This window comes from Schistocerca cancellata, chromosome 9 (genome assembly GCF_023864275.1).
Source record: "Schistocerca cancellata isolate TAMUIC-IGC-003103 chromosome 9, iqSchCanc2.1, whole genome shotgun sequence".
Lineage (NCBI taxonomy): Eukaryota > Metazoa > Arthropoda > Insecta > Orthoptera > Acrididae > Schistocerca > Schistocerca cancellata.
Genome location: NC_064634.1, coordinates 356,753,697 through 356,773,148, shown reverse-complemented (window position 1 = coordinate 356,773,148; position 19,452 = coordinate 356,753,697). Strand labels below are relative to the sequence as shown.

General features: G+C 43.2%; 1 protein-coding gene and 1 pseudogene across 1 annotated transcript in view; both read right to left on the bottom strand.

The window, feature by feature from the left end:
- The window catches only part of LOC126101410 (uncharacterized), a 667,375-nt gene that overhangs the window by 158,509 nt on the left and 489,414 nt on the right, over window positions 1–19,452 (bottom strand). The gene's annotated exons all lie outside the window — the stretch shown is intronic.
- On the bottom strand, window positions 17,276–17,393 carry LOC126102415 (5S ribosomal RNA; annotated as a pseudogene).

Sequence of the window (19,452 nt, the reverse complement as noted above, 5' to 3'; positions counted from 1 at the left end):
TGAGTCGCTTGATCACTTCTTCCCTCGAGTGACGTTTCTCCTCAAATTTACCAGCACCTCTACCAACAATCTGAGCTAGAATTGACGATCTTTTATAAGTTGCTTCCAGATATCTGTGTTGATATTCGTCCTTATGATCACCACACGCTGTGGAAATGGAGCACAATGCACTCTACAGCAGCTGACGAGAAAGCATGGTATCAGTCATACAGAGAACACGTAGGTATGCTCTCTCTCTCTCTCTCTCTAGAACCTGGATATTGATGACGAACTTGTCCTACTTGTTCTTTATGAATCTAAGTTTCTGCTGGTGGAGGGACTCAAGCTTTTTGATGTCTCAGGATAGCAGGTCCAAATTTCACAGCCGTGTAGTAATGCTGGAATTTCGACAGCCTTGTACACTTAGTTTTTTTTATAGAGTCAGATCTTCATTCATAAACACTACATAGCTCAGTTTTCCAACGGCTATATCAGTATCGCTGATCATCTTCTCAATGAAAGATGGTTACAGTCGGATTTAACATGTTAAGGCTAGTTAAACGTTGGAGTACAAGTACTGCGTACAATGAAACTGTTTCATTTTAGTTGATACGAAATTGCAGCATTATCCACTTACGATCCAAAAAATTACATCCTGCTTACAAGGGAAACTCCCATCGCGCCCCCTCCCCCCCCCCCCCCCTCAGATTTAGTGATAAGATTGGCTCAGTGGATAGCCCGCCCGTTTAAAACTGAACACAGATCAAGCATGAAAACAAAAAGAAGGTGTACTGAACTGGGAAAAAAGAAGCAAAATCGAAACAGTGGACGGTCTGAGCTCAAGATGAGCGACACCAAACGAACCTGTATATCCATGACATCGTCCTTCTGTGGTCACGGAGTTGAACTGTGAAGGGGGAGAGCCGTGTTCAAATCTCTGTTGTGCCTCCCCCACCCACATTTTTTTCACAAAATTATGAACTGTCCTTCTGGTTATTTGACGTGTCTGTCCGCTGTATTCAAATTTGTGTCTGTATCGCGGTGTAACGTCCACTTACAGCAGCGAGGTTTAAGGAAGGGACATCCAGACGTACGTTTCTCCTATTTGTTCAACACTTTAGTATTACGTGGCATGACCCCTGCGCTCCGTTTTGGAAGTTTTAACTCTTGATTTCTCTTGATTTCCTTTGTTGCATCATAGTTCACACAGATTACTTGTTTTAATTTCTGTGAGAGTTCTATGCGGCATCATGCATGCTCTCACTATTCATCACATTAACCTGTGACGGTAATACAGGGTGAGCACAAAGTCTGCCCTGATTATAACAATTTGTTATAGAATAAGAGTTTGATATAATAATTTACATTTGATGCCGTTACATAAGTTAGTGTTACTAGTTTCTTTTAAGACCACTTACGTTAGTAAACCTCAGCGTGTGCTCCCTTGGTAGCTCGGGGAATGTCGAGGCGGTATTCCAGTACCCGCCAGGTGTTTCGTAACATGTGTTCTGTCACAGTACCCACAGCAGCTTGTATCCTAGCCTTCAGTTCGTCGACGTCAGCAGCTGGTGTGACGAAGACTCTGCCCTTGATATAGCCCCAGAAAAAAAGTCAAGGGGCGTAATATCTGGAAAGCCGGGTGGCAAGGTGTTGAACCATTCCTTCCAATCCACCGATCCGGACATTACTCCCCTTTCCAGACATTACGCCCCTTGACTTTTTTTCTGGGGCTATATAAAGGACAGAGTCTTCGTCAACCTGTTGCTGACGTCGACGAACTGAAGGCTAGGATACAAGCCGCTGTGGATACTGTGACAGAACACGTTACGAAACACCGGCGGGAACTGGAATAACCCCTCGACATTCTCCGAGCTACGAAGGGAGCACACGTTGAAGTTTACTAACGTAAGTGGTCTTAAAAGAAACTAGTAACACTAACTTATGTAACGGCATCAAATGTAACTTATTATGTCAAACGGTTATTCTGTTATAAATGTTTATAATCAGGGCAAGACTCTGTGCTCACCCTGTATATTCTTGCCACTTGACTCATATTCTATAGGCAATGTATAGGATGACAACTGCCAGGACTACAGAAGGAGAACAAACACGTTAGTAACCGGAGGGAAAGTTCATAATTTTGTGAAAAAAACAAGGGTCAGGAAGGAGATTTGAACACGAATCTGCCACTTTGTAGTCTAACGCCGTGACCATACAACCATGACGCCGTGATTCTTGCAGTTCGCTCGATGTTGCATAGCTTGAGCTTCGATAGTTATCTGTTTCTATTTGTTTAATTTCTCACTGTTCATTACACTTCCTTGCAATTTTCATGCTTGATATGTGTTCAGTTTTTGACAGGGTATCCAGTGGGACACTTTAGCACTAAACCAGAGGGGGGTGCGATGGCGAGTTTGCCTTGATAGTAGTGTATTTGTTCAACTTTGGAACGCGATACAGCACCTGTTCTGGGTGGTTGCGAGTCGACAAGTCATCAGCAGGTTTCGGAGCTATGTGGCACCAGACGTCTATGAATGTATTATGCAGTGTCTGTAAATTGGGGGTGCCGGTTTGTTGGCACAAAGGGGGCGCCCGATAGAGTCCCAAATGTGTACCACCGAGTTCAGTTTAATCGAATCTGATGGCCACAAACCACTTCAGTACCACTCTGGCCTTGTGAAACAGTTAGTTATCAAAAAATGGTTCAAATGGCTCTGAGCACTATGAGACTTAACATGTGAGGTCATCAGTCCCCTATAACTTAGAACTACTTAAATCTAACAAACCTAAAGACATCACACACATCCATGCCCGAGACAGGATTCGAACCTGCGGCGGTAGCGGTCGCGCGGTTCCAGATTGAAGCGCCTAGAAACGCTCGGCCACTCCGGCCGGCGGTTAGTTATCCTGCTGGAAGATGCCACCCTCGTGGGAGTAAAAGGTAAGTATGAAAGAATGCAGGTGGTCCGCAGTAATGTTCACGTACTCCACAGCTGTCGTGGTACCACAGATTTATAGCCGTCCGGAGTGGCGGAGCGGTTCTAGAACCGCGTGACCGCTACGGTCGCAGGTTCGAATCCTGCCTCGGTCATGGATGTGTGTGATGTCCTTAGGTTAGTTAGCTTTAAGTAGTTCTAAGTTCTAGAGGACTGATGACCTTACAAGTTAAGTCCCATAGTGCTCAGAGCCATTTTGAACAGAATTATGCGGAATCCCACGTAAATGTCTGCCATAGTAAAATTCTGCCCTGCATCAGTGGCGCGGTGCATATTTCGAGTAGTCGTTCGCCTGGATGAAGGTGTATCCAGACACTACCATCGAACTGGTGATTTATCCAACCAGGTGACATATTTCAGTTGACCCACGGTCCAATTTTGATGCCCTCTGCCCAGTGCAGTCGTAACTGACGATGTCACTGGTCAGCGTGGTAACACTTAGGAGCACCATCTTTAGCAGTGTGCACTGAATGGAGAGCTCCTAAACACTTCTGCCTACACTGGTAGTGTACTCTGTAATCCTATCTGCCCCAGATGCCGCCTACCTTGCGTTATAGAGCGAGCAAGCCTCCAAACATGGTCTGTGACGAGGGTGGACGACCAACATTGTGACACCTACTTGTGGTTTCACTGTTCCTCAACCACTCTCCACAGCTGGTGACGACAGTAGCACGTGAACAGTCGAGCAACTCTGTCGTTGTAAGACATTCGTTCACAGGCCCTGGGCGCAGTAATTTGCCCTCACTCAAAGCAGCTGATCTCAGTGAATTCTCCTCTTTCCGATCTTATCGTTGCTGCAATGTTCAGCTTATATTCATTCCTTATCGTGTCACGTGCCCGCAAAGCTACCGGGCCACATTCAAACTCGCGGCGAGCTGTGTTCACAATGTTTCTGCACTTCACTGTTAAGTGAAGGGAATAAATAGCAGGCAACGGTGTTATGTGGACAGTATATCGTGGCAGTCGGCCGCGACCGTAAACAAGCGAGAACTTGGACTGTCCGACGGGAGACGGGTCAGTGCAGAGAATAAGCCCTACCTCTCTCTCGCAGGGCTGCCATCCTACGTCCGCGTTCTGTGCTTCCACGAAAGCAGAACTGACGTATGCGTCATAGGGATCTCTGACTCCTTTTCTTGCGGTAAGAGTCTCATTCTAATCCTTTTGTGCACCAGAACTAGTCTCTTTACTCGTTTCAAAATTAGAAAAAGCAAGCAATCCACAGCGCAAAGAAATTGGATTACACTAAGGTTGGTTGATACGTTTGGGGAAGAGACCAAACAGCGAGGTCATCGACCCGATTGCCTTAGGGAAGGATGGGGAAGGAAGTCGGCCGTTCCCTTTCAAAGGAACTATACCGCCATTTGCCTAAAGCGATTTAGGAAAATCACAGGAAACCTAAATCAGGTTGGCCAGATGAGGGTTTGAACTGTCTTCCTCCCGAATGCGAGTCCACTGGGCCAGCCACTGCGCCACCTCGTTCTGTTGACTACACAACTCATTTGGTAGTGGCTACAGCGGAACTGTCTGCTGCGGTTGGGCGGGTAGAAGTGGTAGTTCAGGCCCCACCTCTACCTGGATCTTACGCAACCATAGTTCAAAACACTTCCCGCCTAAAACTGCCAGGATATAGTCTCCACACAATAGCTGGGCCAGAGACGAAACACTATCACAACCTAAAGATATAAATATTATTTCTATATTCATTCGTGACACAAACAGCAACTTCTCGTGTGGCGAAATACATGCGTTGCCATTTTTGTTTTAAAAGCAGCACATGCCGATAGGTCACACGTCGGTTTTACAAGCCTTTGTTCGTAGACATTAAACAATTCATAATTTGATTTTGTGTAAACTGAAATTGTACTACAGTTAACTTTAAAACAGCCATTCTAACTTCCATGCGTTTTCTTGGTGTGAGCACTAGTTATAAATGCCACTTACTTTGTGCCTCCCACATACTCACCCTAAAACTTCTCATTTTATGGTTCCATAACTCAGCCCGTAAAAACAGCCTCTTATAGGGACACTTTGTCGTCTATCTGTCCGTCTGTTAAAAATTCTTTTCCTCTACAACGGGTAGACGCATGAAGTTGAATTTATGTCACTTACTATGATCAACGCTCCCGTGGCATTGTAAAAAAAGTGAAGCATCTATGGCGATGCAGTAAAAAGATATGACCATTTATGTCACATATTTTGACACTCGCATACTCACTCATCAAAACATATAGGGTACTACGAGAAATGTTAATGTGTAATTACATCACACAAAAATAGTTTTTGTCATTTGTTATCTGACTTCAAACTTAAAACATTCTCAAAAGTCTTGGCATTCTAGGGACCGATATCTTGCCAGTATCAATGTTGATAACAGTAAAAAACGTTGAGATTCTCGGTTCACGGGATGGATAATCTGTCTATGTATATAATTTAGTTTTTGTGGAACCCTCAGAGAAGGAGTCCTACTCGCAACTGGCCAATTTTTTGTTTTTATCAAATTTCTATCCGTAGGAGCTGTGTGGTTAAAACATGTGCCAAAGCAAGAGAAACTGATTTACTTATTACTGAACCTAGCGATATAGCGCAGTGGCTAGCACACTGGACTCGCATTCGGGAGGACGACGGTTCAATCCCGCGTCCGGCCATACTGATTTAGGTTTTCCGTGATTTCCCTAAATCGCTCCAGGCAAATGCCGGGATGGTTGCTTTGAAAGGGCACGGCCCACTTCCTTCCCCGTCTTTCCCTAATCCGATGAGACCATTGACCTCGCTGTCTGGTCTCCTCCCTCAAAACAAACCAGCCCAACTCATTCCTGACTGCAGGTGCTAAAATTTTATAAGCACATCTGTTTGTCTGCCTCATGATATTTGGTTCATTTGTATGTATTTTTCTGCTAACATGTTATTGTCCTCCTTCGATCTCTTCGTCAATATAAGGTGTGAGACATCTGCTACTGTTCTGTTTATTTCTACTACTAGTGCTGTTTCAGCAGTTGTTTGCACGTTAAAAACGAGACCTAATCTGTATAGCGATCAAGAATAGCGGTAAATTCAAAAAGAAAGAAAAGATTTCAATTGTTTATTGCAAACTATAAAGGATACTAACACACTGCGGATGTCACTGGATACAGAAAGATTCAAAGTTTTGACAGAGCCGCCCTGTTATTTGTTTTGCAGCAATATGGCGACTACACCGCAATAGAAATCATTTTGTGTGTTGGAGCTTACGCGGAGTCAATCCATTGTTCAAGTGCAACGCGCATTACGCCGTCAATTCAGCAAGAAGCCGCCTGTGCACATGCAGATTTATGGCTGGCACACAAAATTCATGGAAGTTGTTGCATATGCAAAGGGAAGAGCACAGGTTGGTTCAAATGGTTCTGAGCACTATGGGACTTAACTTCTGAGGTCATCAGTCCCCTAGAACGTAGAACTACTTAAACCTAACTAACCTAAGGACATCACATACATCCATGCCTGAGGCAGGATTCGAACATCACACACATCCATGCCCGAGGCAGGATTCGAACCTGCGACCGTGGCAGTCGCGCGGTTCCAGACTGTAGCGCCCAGAACCGCTCGGCCACCCGGGCCAGCCGAAGAGCACTGATCGGGCATGTCTAGTGAAGATGTCGAGCGTATCCCAAGTGCGTTCACACGGAGTTCTCCGAAGTCCACAAGACGTGCAGGCCGGGAACTTCAAGTTCCTCATACAATGGTGTGGCGTGTTCTGAAATGCCTGCATTTGAAGCGTTAGAAGTTGCAGTTACTGCAGCAAATGCGACCTGGCGACCGTATCAGAAGGTATGAATTTTGCTTTTCCAGTATGTGATAGAGGACATAACGACTTGCCTTCTGGGGGACGAATCGAAGTTTCATCTATAAGGTAAACTAAACAGCGCTAATGTAAGACATCGGGAGTTACAAAATTCTAGTCACACCTGGACATGCTGCAGAATTGTTTGTTTCCTCAATTTCACGAAGATTCCAATGATTTCATTTGTATGCATGACTGCACCCCGCCTCGCTTTCAACTAGAGGTGCGACCATCTCACAACGCTGGACAAGAAAAGGTGGACGATTGGATATTGTTCATGCTTTTGGTCTCCCAGGACACCAAAGGTCACACCTTGCGTTTTTTTTTTCTGTGGGGATACATAACGGACAGAGTCTTTATCCCACCTACGTCAGCCACTCTTCGAGTAAAATCGAATTGTTGGAGCTGTTGATTCGATAAGTAGGGACTTGTTGACTCGTGAATGAAATGAAAGGGACTACCGTTACGCTGTTTCTCGAGCGAAGCCTGGTGCTCATGTTGAATGTGTGGTGTAGTCTCTATGTGAACATCAACCTTTGAACCTTTCTATATCCAGTGATATTCGCAATGTTTTTCTATCTTTCGTAATTTTTCTGTAATAAATAACTGGAACCTGTTGTCTATTTTTGAATCAGCCTGTACAAGTGTGTACTGGAAACTAACAACGGAGACTAAAAACGGTGTCAGCACATTGTCAGACAGCTGTCCTGTACCCATGAAGACGTCCGTAGGACTTGCTGCCATGGCGCAGAAAATGACAAAACGTCTCGAAAATCGTCTTTATTCGTTTCCTGCAATTGGACAGCAGTAGCTGCAAGTCCGACGTAGGCCTTGACATGTTACCACACGGCCGTACGTTAGAGAAACGACCTTCAATTAGCTAGCGGCTGCAACAAGTAGCAAGTTCCCGTGGCTGGCTGAAAATAATATTTTCATATTTCTTGTGCTTTTGTTGTTTCCCTACAGAGTGAAAGATTCAGTCTAAAAACAAGCTATTTCTCCGATGTATCCATAGTTCCAGACCGAGCGAGACAGCGCAGTGGTTAACACACTAGACTCACACTCGGGAGGACGACAGTTCAAACCCGCGTCAGGCCATCTGATTTAGGTTTTCCATGATTTGCGTAAATCGCCTCAGGCAATTATGGGGATGGATTCCTTCCCATCCTCCCCTAATCCGATGGGACCGATGGCCTCGCTGTTGGCTTCTGAAGTAATAGAACCCAGTTCGTTGTCCTCGATGGTGAGTGTTCATCGGAGGTGAGGGTATCATCTGGAGTGCCCCAGGGAAGTGTGGTAGGTCCACTGTTGTTTTCTATCTACATAAATGATCTTTTGGATAGGGTGGATAGCAATGTGCGGCTGTCTGCTGATGATGCTGTGGTGTACGGGAAGGTGTCGTCGTTGAGTGACTGTAGGAGGATACAAGATGACTTGGACAGGATTTGTGATTGGTATAAAGAATGGCAGCTAACTCTAAATATAGATAAATGTAAATTAATGCAGGTGAATACGAAAAAGAATCCCGTAGTGTTTGAATACTCCATTAGTAGTGTAGCGCTTGACACAGTCACATCGATTAAATATTTGAGCGTAACACTGCAGAGCGATATGAAGTGGGACAAGCATGTAATGGCAGTTGTGGGGAAGGCGGATAGTCGTCTTCGGTTCATTGGTAGAATTTTGGGAAGATGTGGTTCATCTGTAATGGGGACCGCTTATAAAACACTAATACGACCTAGTCTTGAGTACTGCTCGAGCGTTTGGGATCCCTATCAGGTCGGATTGAGGGAGGACATAGAAGCAATTCAGAGGCGGGCTGCTAGATTTGTTACTGGTAGGTTTGATCATCACGCGAGTGTTACGGAAATGCTTCAGGAACTCGGCTGGGAGTCTCTAGAGGAAAGGAGGCGTTCTTTTCGTGAATCGCCACTGAGGAAATTTAGGCCGACTGCAGTACACTTTTACTGCCGCCAACTTACATTTCGCGAATAGACCACAATGATAAGATAAGAGAGATTAGGGCTCGTACAGAGGCATATAGGCAGTCATTTTTCCCTCGTTCTGTTTGGGAGTGGAACAGGGAGAGATGATGCTAGTTGTGGTACGAGGTACCCTCTGCCACGCACCGTATGGTGGATTGCGGAGTATGTATGTAGATGTAGATGTAGATGTTTGCTCCCCTCCACCAGATCAGCCAACCATAATTCCAGAAGTGCTAGTCCCCCAAGTATGTAGGAGAGCTTCTGTGAAGTTGTAAGCAGGCTGTTTGGGTTTTTATTTTGGTACCGCCAGGTAGCGCTCTGTATGAAAATCACTGACTGTGCTGTGTGCAGTCTGTGGCTGTTTGGCATTGTTGAAATATTCGCTATTGCAGTGTTGGGCAGCTGGATGTGAACAGCGCGTAGCGTTGCGCAGTTGGAGGTGAGCCGCCAGCAGTGGTGGATGTGGGGAGAGAGATGGCAGAATTTTGAGAGCGGATGATCTGGACGTGTGTCCATCATAAAGAGTAAATTTGTAATATCTGATATCATGAACTGATATATGATGACTTTTGAACATTATTAAGGTAAATACATTGTTTGTTCTCTATCAATTTCTTTCACTTGCTAACTATGCCTATCAGTAGTTAGTGCCTTCAGTAGTTAGAATCTTTTATTTAGCTGGCAGTATTGGCTCTCGCTGTATTGCAGTAGTTCGCATAACCAAGATTTTTGTGAAGTAAGTGATTCATGAAAGGTATAGGTTATTGTTAGTCAGGGCCATTCTTTTGTAGGGATTATTGAAAGTCGGATTGCATTGCGCTGAAAATATTGTGTGTCACTTAAGTGATGATCAGAATAAGTAAAGAGAGAAATGTCTCAGAACGTTCAGTTTTGCTCAGCTGTTTGAAAATCAAATAGCGTAAGGGGTTTATCAGCACAATCATTCATATATTTTTCTCAGGGCAGGTTTCAAAGTTCGCATACCAAGTGAAATACTTTTGTCACGGATGGTTGTAAGGGTTTCACCGCCGTGCTGGAGCAAATGTAATCTTGATGTATTGCTCACTTGCTAGAACGACAATTCACAGTCACTGCCTGAGAGACAGAATATCTTGCCCCTGTTAGAAGAGAGCTGCAATAGAATCGCAGGTCAAGTCTCTGCGGCAGTTGCAGTCGCTCCCTGCTACAGTGTAGTTGTAGTCTGTCGCTGGTACAGCGCAGTTACAGTTAGTAGTTGTGAAAGTTACAGTGCAGAACAAATTGTAAAAATTTATTATATGGAACTGAATAATAATTGTGATCAGCCGCAGAGCTAAATGATACCATGGAATGAGACTATGATGAACAAATGAATAATTGTTAACATAATAAAAAAATCATCAGTGTAATTAAGTCAACCATCTATTGTAAAGTAAATTTTATTATTTTTATTGGCATGTGGATAGTTAAGTCACTTGTCTGAGGTGTTAATATGAATTTGTTTCAATCCTTTCTTTTGTGATTCGTCAGCGCCAACTTACCCAGATTTGTAATATATTCAATTTTTCCGTGTAATGGATTGTAGATCTTTATCAATAACGTAAAAAATTTTCAGAATATCATTGTTTTTACCAGTAAACTATAAAAGTATAATTTCCCCTTAAGTCATCGCCAGCGCGATCCAGTCATTTATCTAAATTAAAATATTCCAGAATTTTTGTCAGATCATAGTCATGTGCTCTTTAGTAATCAGACGACCAGATGTGCAGCTGTGTCACTAAGTAAAGTCAGTTTTTCTAGTAATTCAGATCTCAGACAAATGTTATCCAGTATTAGCAGATAGGCCAGCACTGCACTAAGCTGTGCCATTTACGAGCCGATATATAGACAGCGTTATCCGGCGACACCATCACGAGGTAAGAATTTTTCATCTTATTTCTCACAGACAGATTCAGATAGTTTTCACAGGGCCGTGGCGTAGCACTGCTTACGTCAAAATTTATCAGTTTTTCACGAGTTAAGATTTATCAGTTTTCATACGTCAGAATTTAATTATCCAAATTTCATTATTTTATATTTTTTATTTATACGGGAAGGTTACATGGTTCTCCCAACGATCTCAGTAATTCTGAGAGAATGTCGTCCTGTCTAGCGGCCTTGTTTCCATTTAGGTGTTTCAGTGCTCAGTCAGATTGTTCCCGCAGTATCATATCTCCCATCACTAACGATACGCTCCTCGTTATAATGGCGAGGAACGAGAAAATCCTAGGTGAAATACCGTGAGATTTCAAGAATAACGTAATAACACCAGTTCCAAAGAAGGCAGGTGCTGACTTTCGCGAATATTACCGTATCATCGTTTAATAAGTCGTGTTTTCAAAATAATGACATGAATTATTTACAGGAGAATGGAAAATCTGGTACAAGCCGACTTCGGGCAGGATCAATTTGGGTTTCAGAGAAATGTGGGAACGTGAGAGGCTACGGCTTAGCTTAGAGAAGATAGGCTGAAGAAAGGCAAACGTACGTTTACTGGATTTGTAGATGCTTCCAACAGTGCTGTCAGGGATACACTGTTTGAAACAAGCTAGCAGAGATAAAACACAGAGAGCGATAGTTCATTTACAACTTGCACAGAGGTCATGAAAAGGAAGTAGTAGTTGAGGAGGAAGTGAGACAAGATGCTACGGTATTACTAATGATATTTAAGGTGTAGACTGAGCAGTGTGTGAATGAAATCCGAGAAATATGGAAAGTGAATTAAGTTCAAGGAGAAGAAACAAAAACTTCGAAGTTTCCTAATGACATTGTAATTCTGTTAGCAACGGGAAAGGACTTGCCAGGCAGTTGAGCGGTACAGATAGCGTCTTGAAAAGAATTATAAGATGAACATCAACAACAGTAGAACAAGGGTAATGGAATGTAGTGGAATTAAATGGGGCTCTTCTGAGGGAATTAGATTAGAAAATGAGAAAGTAAAAGGAGTACATGAGTTTCGCTCTTTGGACAGCGATATTGATAACGACCGAAGTAGAGAGCATATAAAATTTAGACTGGCAGCAGCCACATAAGCAATTCTGAAAAATAGAAGTTTTTGAACATCAAATGCAAATTTAAGTGTCAGGAAGTTTTTTCTGAAAATATTTGGAAATGAAGTGAAACATGGGTTATAAGCTGTTCAGACAAGATGAAAACAGAAGATTTTGAAATGTGGTGCTAAAGATTAAATGGGTAAATCGAATAGCTCATGAGGAGTTGCTGAATGTAACTGGTGAAAAAAATTGTATCACAGCGTCATTAAAAGAAGATATTGTTTGATAGCACACTTTCTGAGGCGTCAAGGTGTCATCAGGCTGGTAGCTGAGGGAAGTGTGTGTGTGTGTGTGGGGGGGGGGGGGGGCGGGGGGGGGGCGGTTCAAATGGCTCTGAGCACTATGCGACTTAACTTCTGAGGTTATCAGTCGCCTAGAACTTAGAACTAATTAAACCTAACTAACCTAAGGACATCACACACATCCATCCCCGAGGCAGGATTCGAACCTGCGACCGTAGCGGCCACTCGGTTCCAGACTGAAACAAACCAGTCTTCCGACGGAACAGCACGACAAAAACAGCAACGACGTTACTAGTTCTGCCCTTCCAAAATGAGAATTCTAACATCAGCTGACCTAAGACAGACTACTGCACGATCAGCCAAAAATTTAAACTTACCAGAAAAGTAATTGGATTTGGAACTATCTGACAGTCTTTGAGACACCTTAAAAAAGCGCGAAACATCAGTGATAGTATCTTCACAATCTGATCTACCTACACAAGTTTTGTGCAGGAGTGACTCTGTACTGATGTTTATGATATCAAAAATCCTCCTTAGTCCGTGCCATAGCGACTCTAAACTGCTATGGAAGTTTCTGGAAGCGTTTCTCGCTATTAGGTGAAGTCTCATTTATATTTTCCCCGATAATATTACTAAGTTTGTGTCCGCTCCGGTAGCTGAATGGTCAGCGTGACGGATTTTCAATCCTCTGGGCCCGGGTTCGATTCCCGGCTGGGTTGGGGAATTTTCTCCGCCCAGGGACTGGGTGTTGTGCTGTCCTCATCATCATCCTATCATCCTCATCGACTGCAGGTTGCCGAAGTGGCGTCAAATTGAAAGACCGGCACCCGGCGAACGGCCTGCCTAACGGGGAGCCCCAGCCATATGATTAAATAAACTAAGTTTGTGAAAAAAATGCTATTTCATATTCAATGATTGAGCTTAAGCTGTGCATAAGATACTAGAGTTACATTCGAGATGACGATGGGCCAAATCCACATCCGGTCTTCCAGAGATAGTTTTTCATCGTTTCCCTACACCGCTTAAGGCAAATGACAGAGCGCTATCTGCGAAGAGGACAAGGCCGATTTCCTTCCCTCATCCTTCCTCAAAACGAGCTTGTGATCTGTCTCTGATAACATCGTTATCGATGGGATACTAAACCCCAGTCTTGCTTTTTAATTATTTCAACAGCTAATTCGTCGTAAATATCCCCGTCACAGCGTGTGTGTCCGAGTTCATTCGAATAAAATACGTGAAAGTATGCAGTGTCCATTTCCTCGACTGGTAGCGAGGTAACAGCCCCATTATCGATGCAGTCGATGCAGTTGTTTGGTAATGGCAATGGGGAGTTCGGACAGACGTTATTGGTCGCTTTTTCTTTCTGAAGTGTCGCAAGCGGTAGCGCCCTAGCCAGACAGCAACACGAACCGCCCGCGGCCAAGAGTTACCGGTTGCTGCGCCTAACGGGTTCTTTTATAATAAGATGCTATCTGCTCCGTCGCCGGCGGACGGTTTTCGGAAACGGCTCGCAAGCCCGCCGGCTACTGCAACGCGGTATCATTGAACTTGAAGGTTGAAGCCTTTCTTTTTCCTTGTCACAGTTCCCACATATCCTTCGAGAAAGCGTGGACGGAAACGTACCGTGCCCGGATTTTCTGACCTTATTTCAGGACTGTTCACCCGCTCTATGGCGGAAATATGGTTTCCAAATCTCGAACAGAATTCCTACGAGGCTTTGTCAAGTATAGTGCGTTTGAAATCCTCAGAAAAATGAGTACACGCTATAGGAAACGATGGACCACAAGAACCAAAATGACACAATAGTAACAGAACATCATGAGAAAAGTTCTCGGATTAAAAATGGTGTAATGCAGGGGGCAGTCTTTTTCATCAGCTGCTCAACCTGTATATCGAAGACGCAATGAAAGAAAAAAACTGAACAGTTCAGAAGTGGGGCAAAAATCAGGGAAAGATGATATCAATGATAACGTTCGTCGATGACAGTAGTAGTAGTAGTAGCTTTATTCATCCGTAGATCTCTTTTTACAAGGATATAGGACATGATAAGGTATTTACAAATTTACATCAATTTAAAATAAGCTAATTCGTATACACATATATTTACAGTCTTCTAGTTAGAGACAATCATTAGATTTACTTCTGGTATAGAACACTTTTCTTACAAATAACTTATTAAATAATGTAATGCCACATCCTCCACTCATATCTCACTATCAGTCACTGCACACATTATCCACACGTTGTTCCATAACACTTCACTCACTACACACACACACACACACACACACACACACACTGGTGATCTCTGGGCCATTTTCTGCACCGCAACTTCCCATTTGCTATCCTGAAAAACTGAGTCAGCATCCCTCCATAATGAGTGAGATGTTGAGCTCAGAAAGAGGAAGAGGTGTTAGTATTGTGCTATGCATAGCTTAGGGGTAAGTATTTGTAGAAACGAAAAAAAGAATGAAGGTGTTATGTGGAATGTTGGATATTTTATAATCATTATTATTATTATTATTATTATTTATTTCTACAACATTTTTTTATCAAACCCCTACTCTGTTTTAGCTAAATAATCCTTCAATGTATAAAATGTATTGCATAACAGGTACTTTTTAGCTGCCTTTTGAAATAAGGGTATTTTTGAAATTTCTTTAATCTCTTTTGGTAATTTATTGTACAGTTTTATTCCTTGGTATAGAATGCTGTTTTCAGTTTTATGTTTATTTTTTCTTGGTAAATGTATGTTGAATCTATCTCTTGTTGCATGGTCATGGACAGAGCTGTTTGTGCAGTAATTACCAATGTTATTTTTGATATGTACAACTGACTGGTAAATGTATTCACATGGAGCAGTTAAAATCCCGTGTTCTGAACAGATGTTTACAATGAGCTTGACTAGTATTTTTTGTCATTATTCTCATGGCTGTTTTCTGGAGTTTGAAAACTGTGTTCGTATTTTGTGCCTTTGTTCCCCAAAAAAGAATGCCATAGCTAAGAATTGAGTGTACATACGAATAATATTAGCTAAAAGACACTGCATGTTACACCCTGATGATGGGATTCCAAGGGCATAACATGCTGATGACATTCTGTTTGCAGGTACCTTTGTGTGTTCACACCACTTCAGCTGAGAATCAATATTCATTGCTAGAAATTTTGCATTTGTTACACAGTTTATAGAGGTGTCACCTACATTTAATTTAACATTGTAATTTTTCCTCTTCAAACTGAAATTCATGGCATTAGTTTTCTTTATATTCAATGTCACTTTATTGCTTATTGACCAATCATAAACTTCCTTGAGAGTTTCATGTGCTTTCTCGGCAAGGAGTTCTCTTGTTTTCTCAGTGACTATAGTCTTGCTGTCATCAGCAAAGAGAATTTTTTCACCATGAGTAGCACTACTGGGAAAGTCATTGATGTATATCAGGAATAGTATTGGTCCTAATATGCTACCTTGCGGACCCCCTATATTAATGTATATTGGTTCTGATAAGTGTTTTACTAGATGTTTAGATCTATTTGAAGTGTGTATTATCTCTGCTCTTTGTACCTTATCTGTTAAGTATGATCAAACCCAGTCATTAGCTACCCATCTTATTCCTAATGCTCCTAATTTATTGAATAGAATATTGTGGTCGACTGCATCAAACACATTAGAAAGATCCAAAAATATGCCTGTGACACTCTCGTCTTTATCAGGAGCATCAAGTACAACTTTTGAGAATTCTACTATAGCTGACTCCGTATTTTTGCCACTTCGGAAACCAAACTGTGATTCGCTTAAAAGATTGTATTTATTCCGGTAATTCATTAATCTGTCTTTCATAATTGCTTCTATTATTTTTGAGAATGCTGACAGCAGGGAAATGGGCCGGTAATTTTCTATGTCTTCTGCATTACCTTTCTTAAGCAAAGGTACAAGTCTTGCTTGTTTTAACTGCTCTGGAAATGTCCCTGATGTGAAGGATTATATCTTCTGCCCCCCCCCCCCCCCCCCTCTCTTTGGTCTAACCCTGCGCAAGAGTGTAGTGATCACGTAGTAAGCCCCTTGACTACCCACTTTCACTTGACTCTTGGTTGTGGTGATTTGCTTGCTGCAAGCCCAGCCCGGTCAGACCTTTAATCTGGTCTATTCAACGCAATGCAACATCGGCCGTCGACTTTTCTTTCCATTGCCCTCTTGTTTTCTGACTGTTTGGCCGAAATATTTCAACTGATTTTCGTTGACAAGAGACGACCATCTTGTACTGATGCCAAGCTGCCTCGGGCTCGATTCTTTAGTTCGACGTGCTGTGCGTGGTATTCGAAGTGTCTTCTACAGCGCCACTTTTCCAAATCGTCAATACTGCGATGATTCACTTTCTTCATCGTCCAGTTTTCTGCTACAATAGTCACCATAGGGCAGGTTATAGTTCGGATGAGAGTGAGCTTGGTCTTGGCAGTGATGCAAGTGTTCATCCAGATGCGAGTAAGTTTTGCCTTTGAATTTCTCGCGATTGAAATACTCGTACGGATTTCAGGCTCGCCATCTCCAATATCAGTGATAACAGATCCTAAATAGTCGAAGCGACTGGCTACCTCGTAGACACCAATCCTTGTGATGTCAAGTCTGTTGCCATTAGGACGCGTTACAAGGATCACTTTGGTCTTTATATTGTTGATTGCAAGACCATATTCTCAGCTTCGTTCGGCCACTCTTCGCATGACGATTCCCATTTGATATTCGTCTGTTGCAATTACCAGTTTGTATCTAAAGAGACCACATTGCACTTTGTTTAGTAATTTTTGAAATAATGTTACTAACAGCAGCGATCTATATCTTATGAAAATAATCAGTTCTGATCGCAAATGATGTTTCATTTCATTACTGGTTTCAGTCTCAGTAGACCCTCTTCAAATAAGATGATGACACCATTGGTGACTCGCAAAGATAATTCGCAGAGTTTTGGTATACTCGTATACTAAAACTAAACTCCTCCCGAACAGGCCATGAAGGCTCAAAGGTACCGACCGGCCGCCCTGTCATCCTGAGCCCACAGGCGTCACTGGATGCGGATATGGAGGGGTAAAGCACACCGCTTTCCGGCCGTATGTCAGTTTCCGAGACCGGAGCCGCTACTTCTCAATCAAGTAGGTCCTCAGTTTGCCTCACAAGGGCTGAGTGCACCCCGCTTGCCAACTGCACTCGGCAGACCGGATGGTCACCCATCCAAGTGGTAGCCCAGCCCGACAGCGCTTAACTTCGGTGATCTGACGGGAGCCGGTGTTACCACTGCGGCAAGGCCGTTGGCACATACTCGTATACTGGGAGCCACCAATCGTCAGTTGCTTAGCTCGTGCCTTCTAGCATATACCTCATCGTCAATGCGGGTTGCCAATGGTATCACTCTCTGGGCTGAAGATGGTCTACTAAGATTGAAGCCGGTCACCAGCAATGAGGCAAAAAACATCATTGGCGATCACCACTGCTTATTTTCATTAACACTTTGTTTACAATGTGACGTCAAGTGAGCGGGTCAGTGCTCTACCCGTGACTTCACAAGCCACGCCCTCTTTATATATGACATCATTCACTTCCCAAGAAGACACACCTCTTTTGGAATGGCGGTGGCCATTAAAAAGAAACAGTCAGTCCCTGTGTAGCATTTTAGTGTCCATCAAAATGAAACAGCCTATCACAATGTAGCGCCAGAGCACTCATCTAGGCTACACTCGAAATTATCCGAACGTATGGAGACGGCCCTAGGACCCTGTTCCATCTGCACGAACAGTTAATTAGGAACAAGATAAAATATGGCTGCATGCTGTATAACTCCGCTCCCATGTCCGGATTGAACATCCTAGGCCGTACACAACCAGCAGCTCTCTGTATTTGCGGCGGCTATGTTAAAATGACACCTAGGCTATATCGGTCATGGCAAGAGGAACTGGTAATTCCCTCACTCTTTAGGAGTCGATACATGATGAGGGTCAGATCCTTTAGCAATCATCCATAAATCGGATACAGATTAAGTCATACTGGTCAAACAAACCCATACCCCTACGACCAAAATCATATAGTATGTTAAGATCTTGGAACATGTGACAGCACAATGTTAACGTCAGTTTCGCAGAGGACATGTGATGTCAAGCAAACGACATCGCTTAAGAAATTCATGATCATGTAACTGAAGCGTCCGTATCCTCGAGTGAACTGAAAGCATCTACACTGGCAAAACTGTACCGTAACTCGCATGGCCGGCCGCTATGGCCGGGCGGTTCTAGGCGCTTCAGTTTGGAATCGCGCTGCTGCTACGGTCGCAGGTTCGAATCGTGCCTCGGGCATGGATGTGCGTGATGTCCTTAGGTTTGTTAGGTTTAAGTAGTTCTAAGTCTAGTGGACTAATGACCTCAGATATTAAGTCCCATAATAGTGCTTAGAGCTATTTGAACCATTTGAACTCGCATGACTGGTGCAAATTGTACACAGATGTTTCCAAAATGTACGTCTCCACAGCAGCCACAGTTTTTTTATGATTAAATAGGATGTGGACAATTTCACCTTGCCAATAGATGCGTCGGGTAACCACGCAATTGTGTCCATACATCAAGCTATTATTTGCACAAGTCCTTACATCTACTGTTTCTACGAGTGCCTTACATTCTCTTACGAAGGCAGGAAAAACTGTTAATCCCTTGGCACATAGTATACTGAGAAATCTTAATCGAGCAATGGAGCTGCGGCAACTGCATCTCTAATGGAAACCGAGACATGTTACAATTCGGGCCAAGGAATGTACAGACCAACTGATGATAAAGATGCTGCATCTATTTGCCACCGACATACTCCTACCATATTGTGATTTTCGTAGCTGACACGCGATACAAGTAAAAACGGAATGGATAAAATTAGTGAACATATACCGTAACATCAAAGATACATTGTAACTGGCGATTCAGCAACCTACGCCACCTTTGGTTCCCTAATTCAGCGCTCACAAGGAGATAAATTGCTCCTATTAACAGACTAAGAGCGGGTCACGTAAATACTGATAAAACGGGACAGTTGCTAAAATTATTTACCTCTCCAGTTGCGAATCCTCCCACACTGACGAGGACATTGTATAAATAGGCTGTTTTGGTTTTTATGTTGCTGACGCCACGTAGCGCTCTTTATGAGAATCGTTGACTGCGCTGTGTGCAGCCTGTGGCTGGCTGGACTCATTGTTGTAATATTCACTAGAGTAGTGTTGGGCAGTTCGATGTGAACAGCGCATAGCACTCGGCAGTTGGAGGTGAGCCGCAAGCAGTGATGGATGTGGGGAGAGAGATGCCAGAGTTTGGAGAAGTTACACTACTGGCCATTAAAAT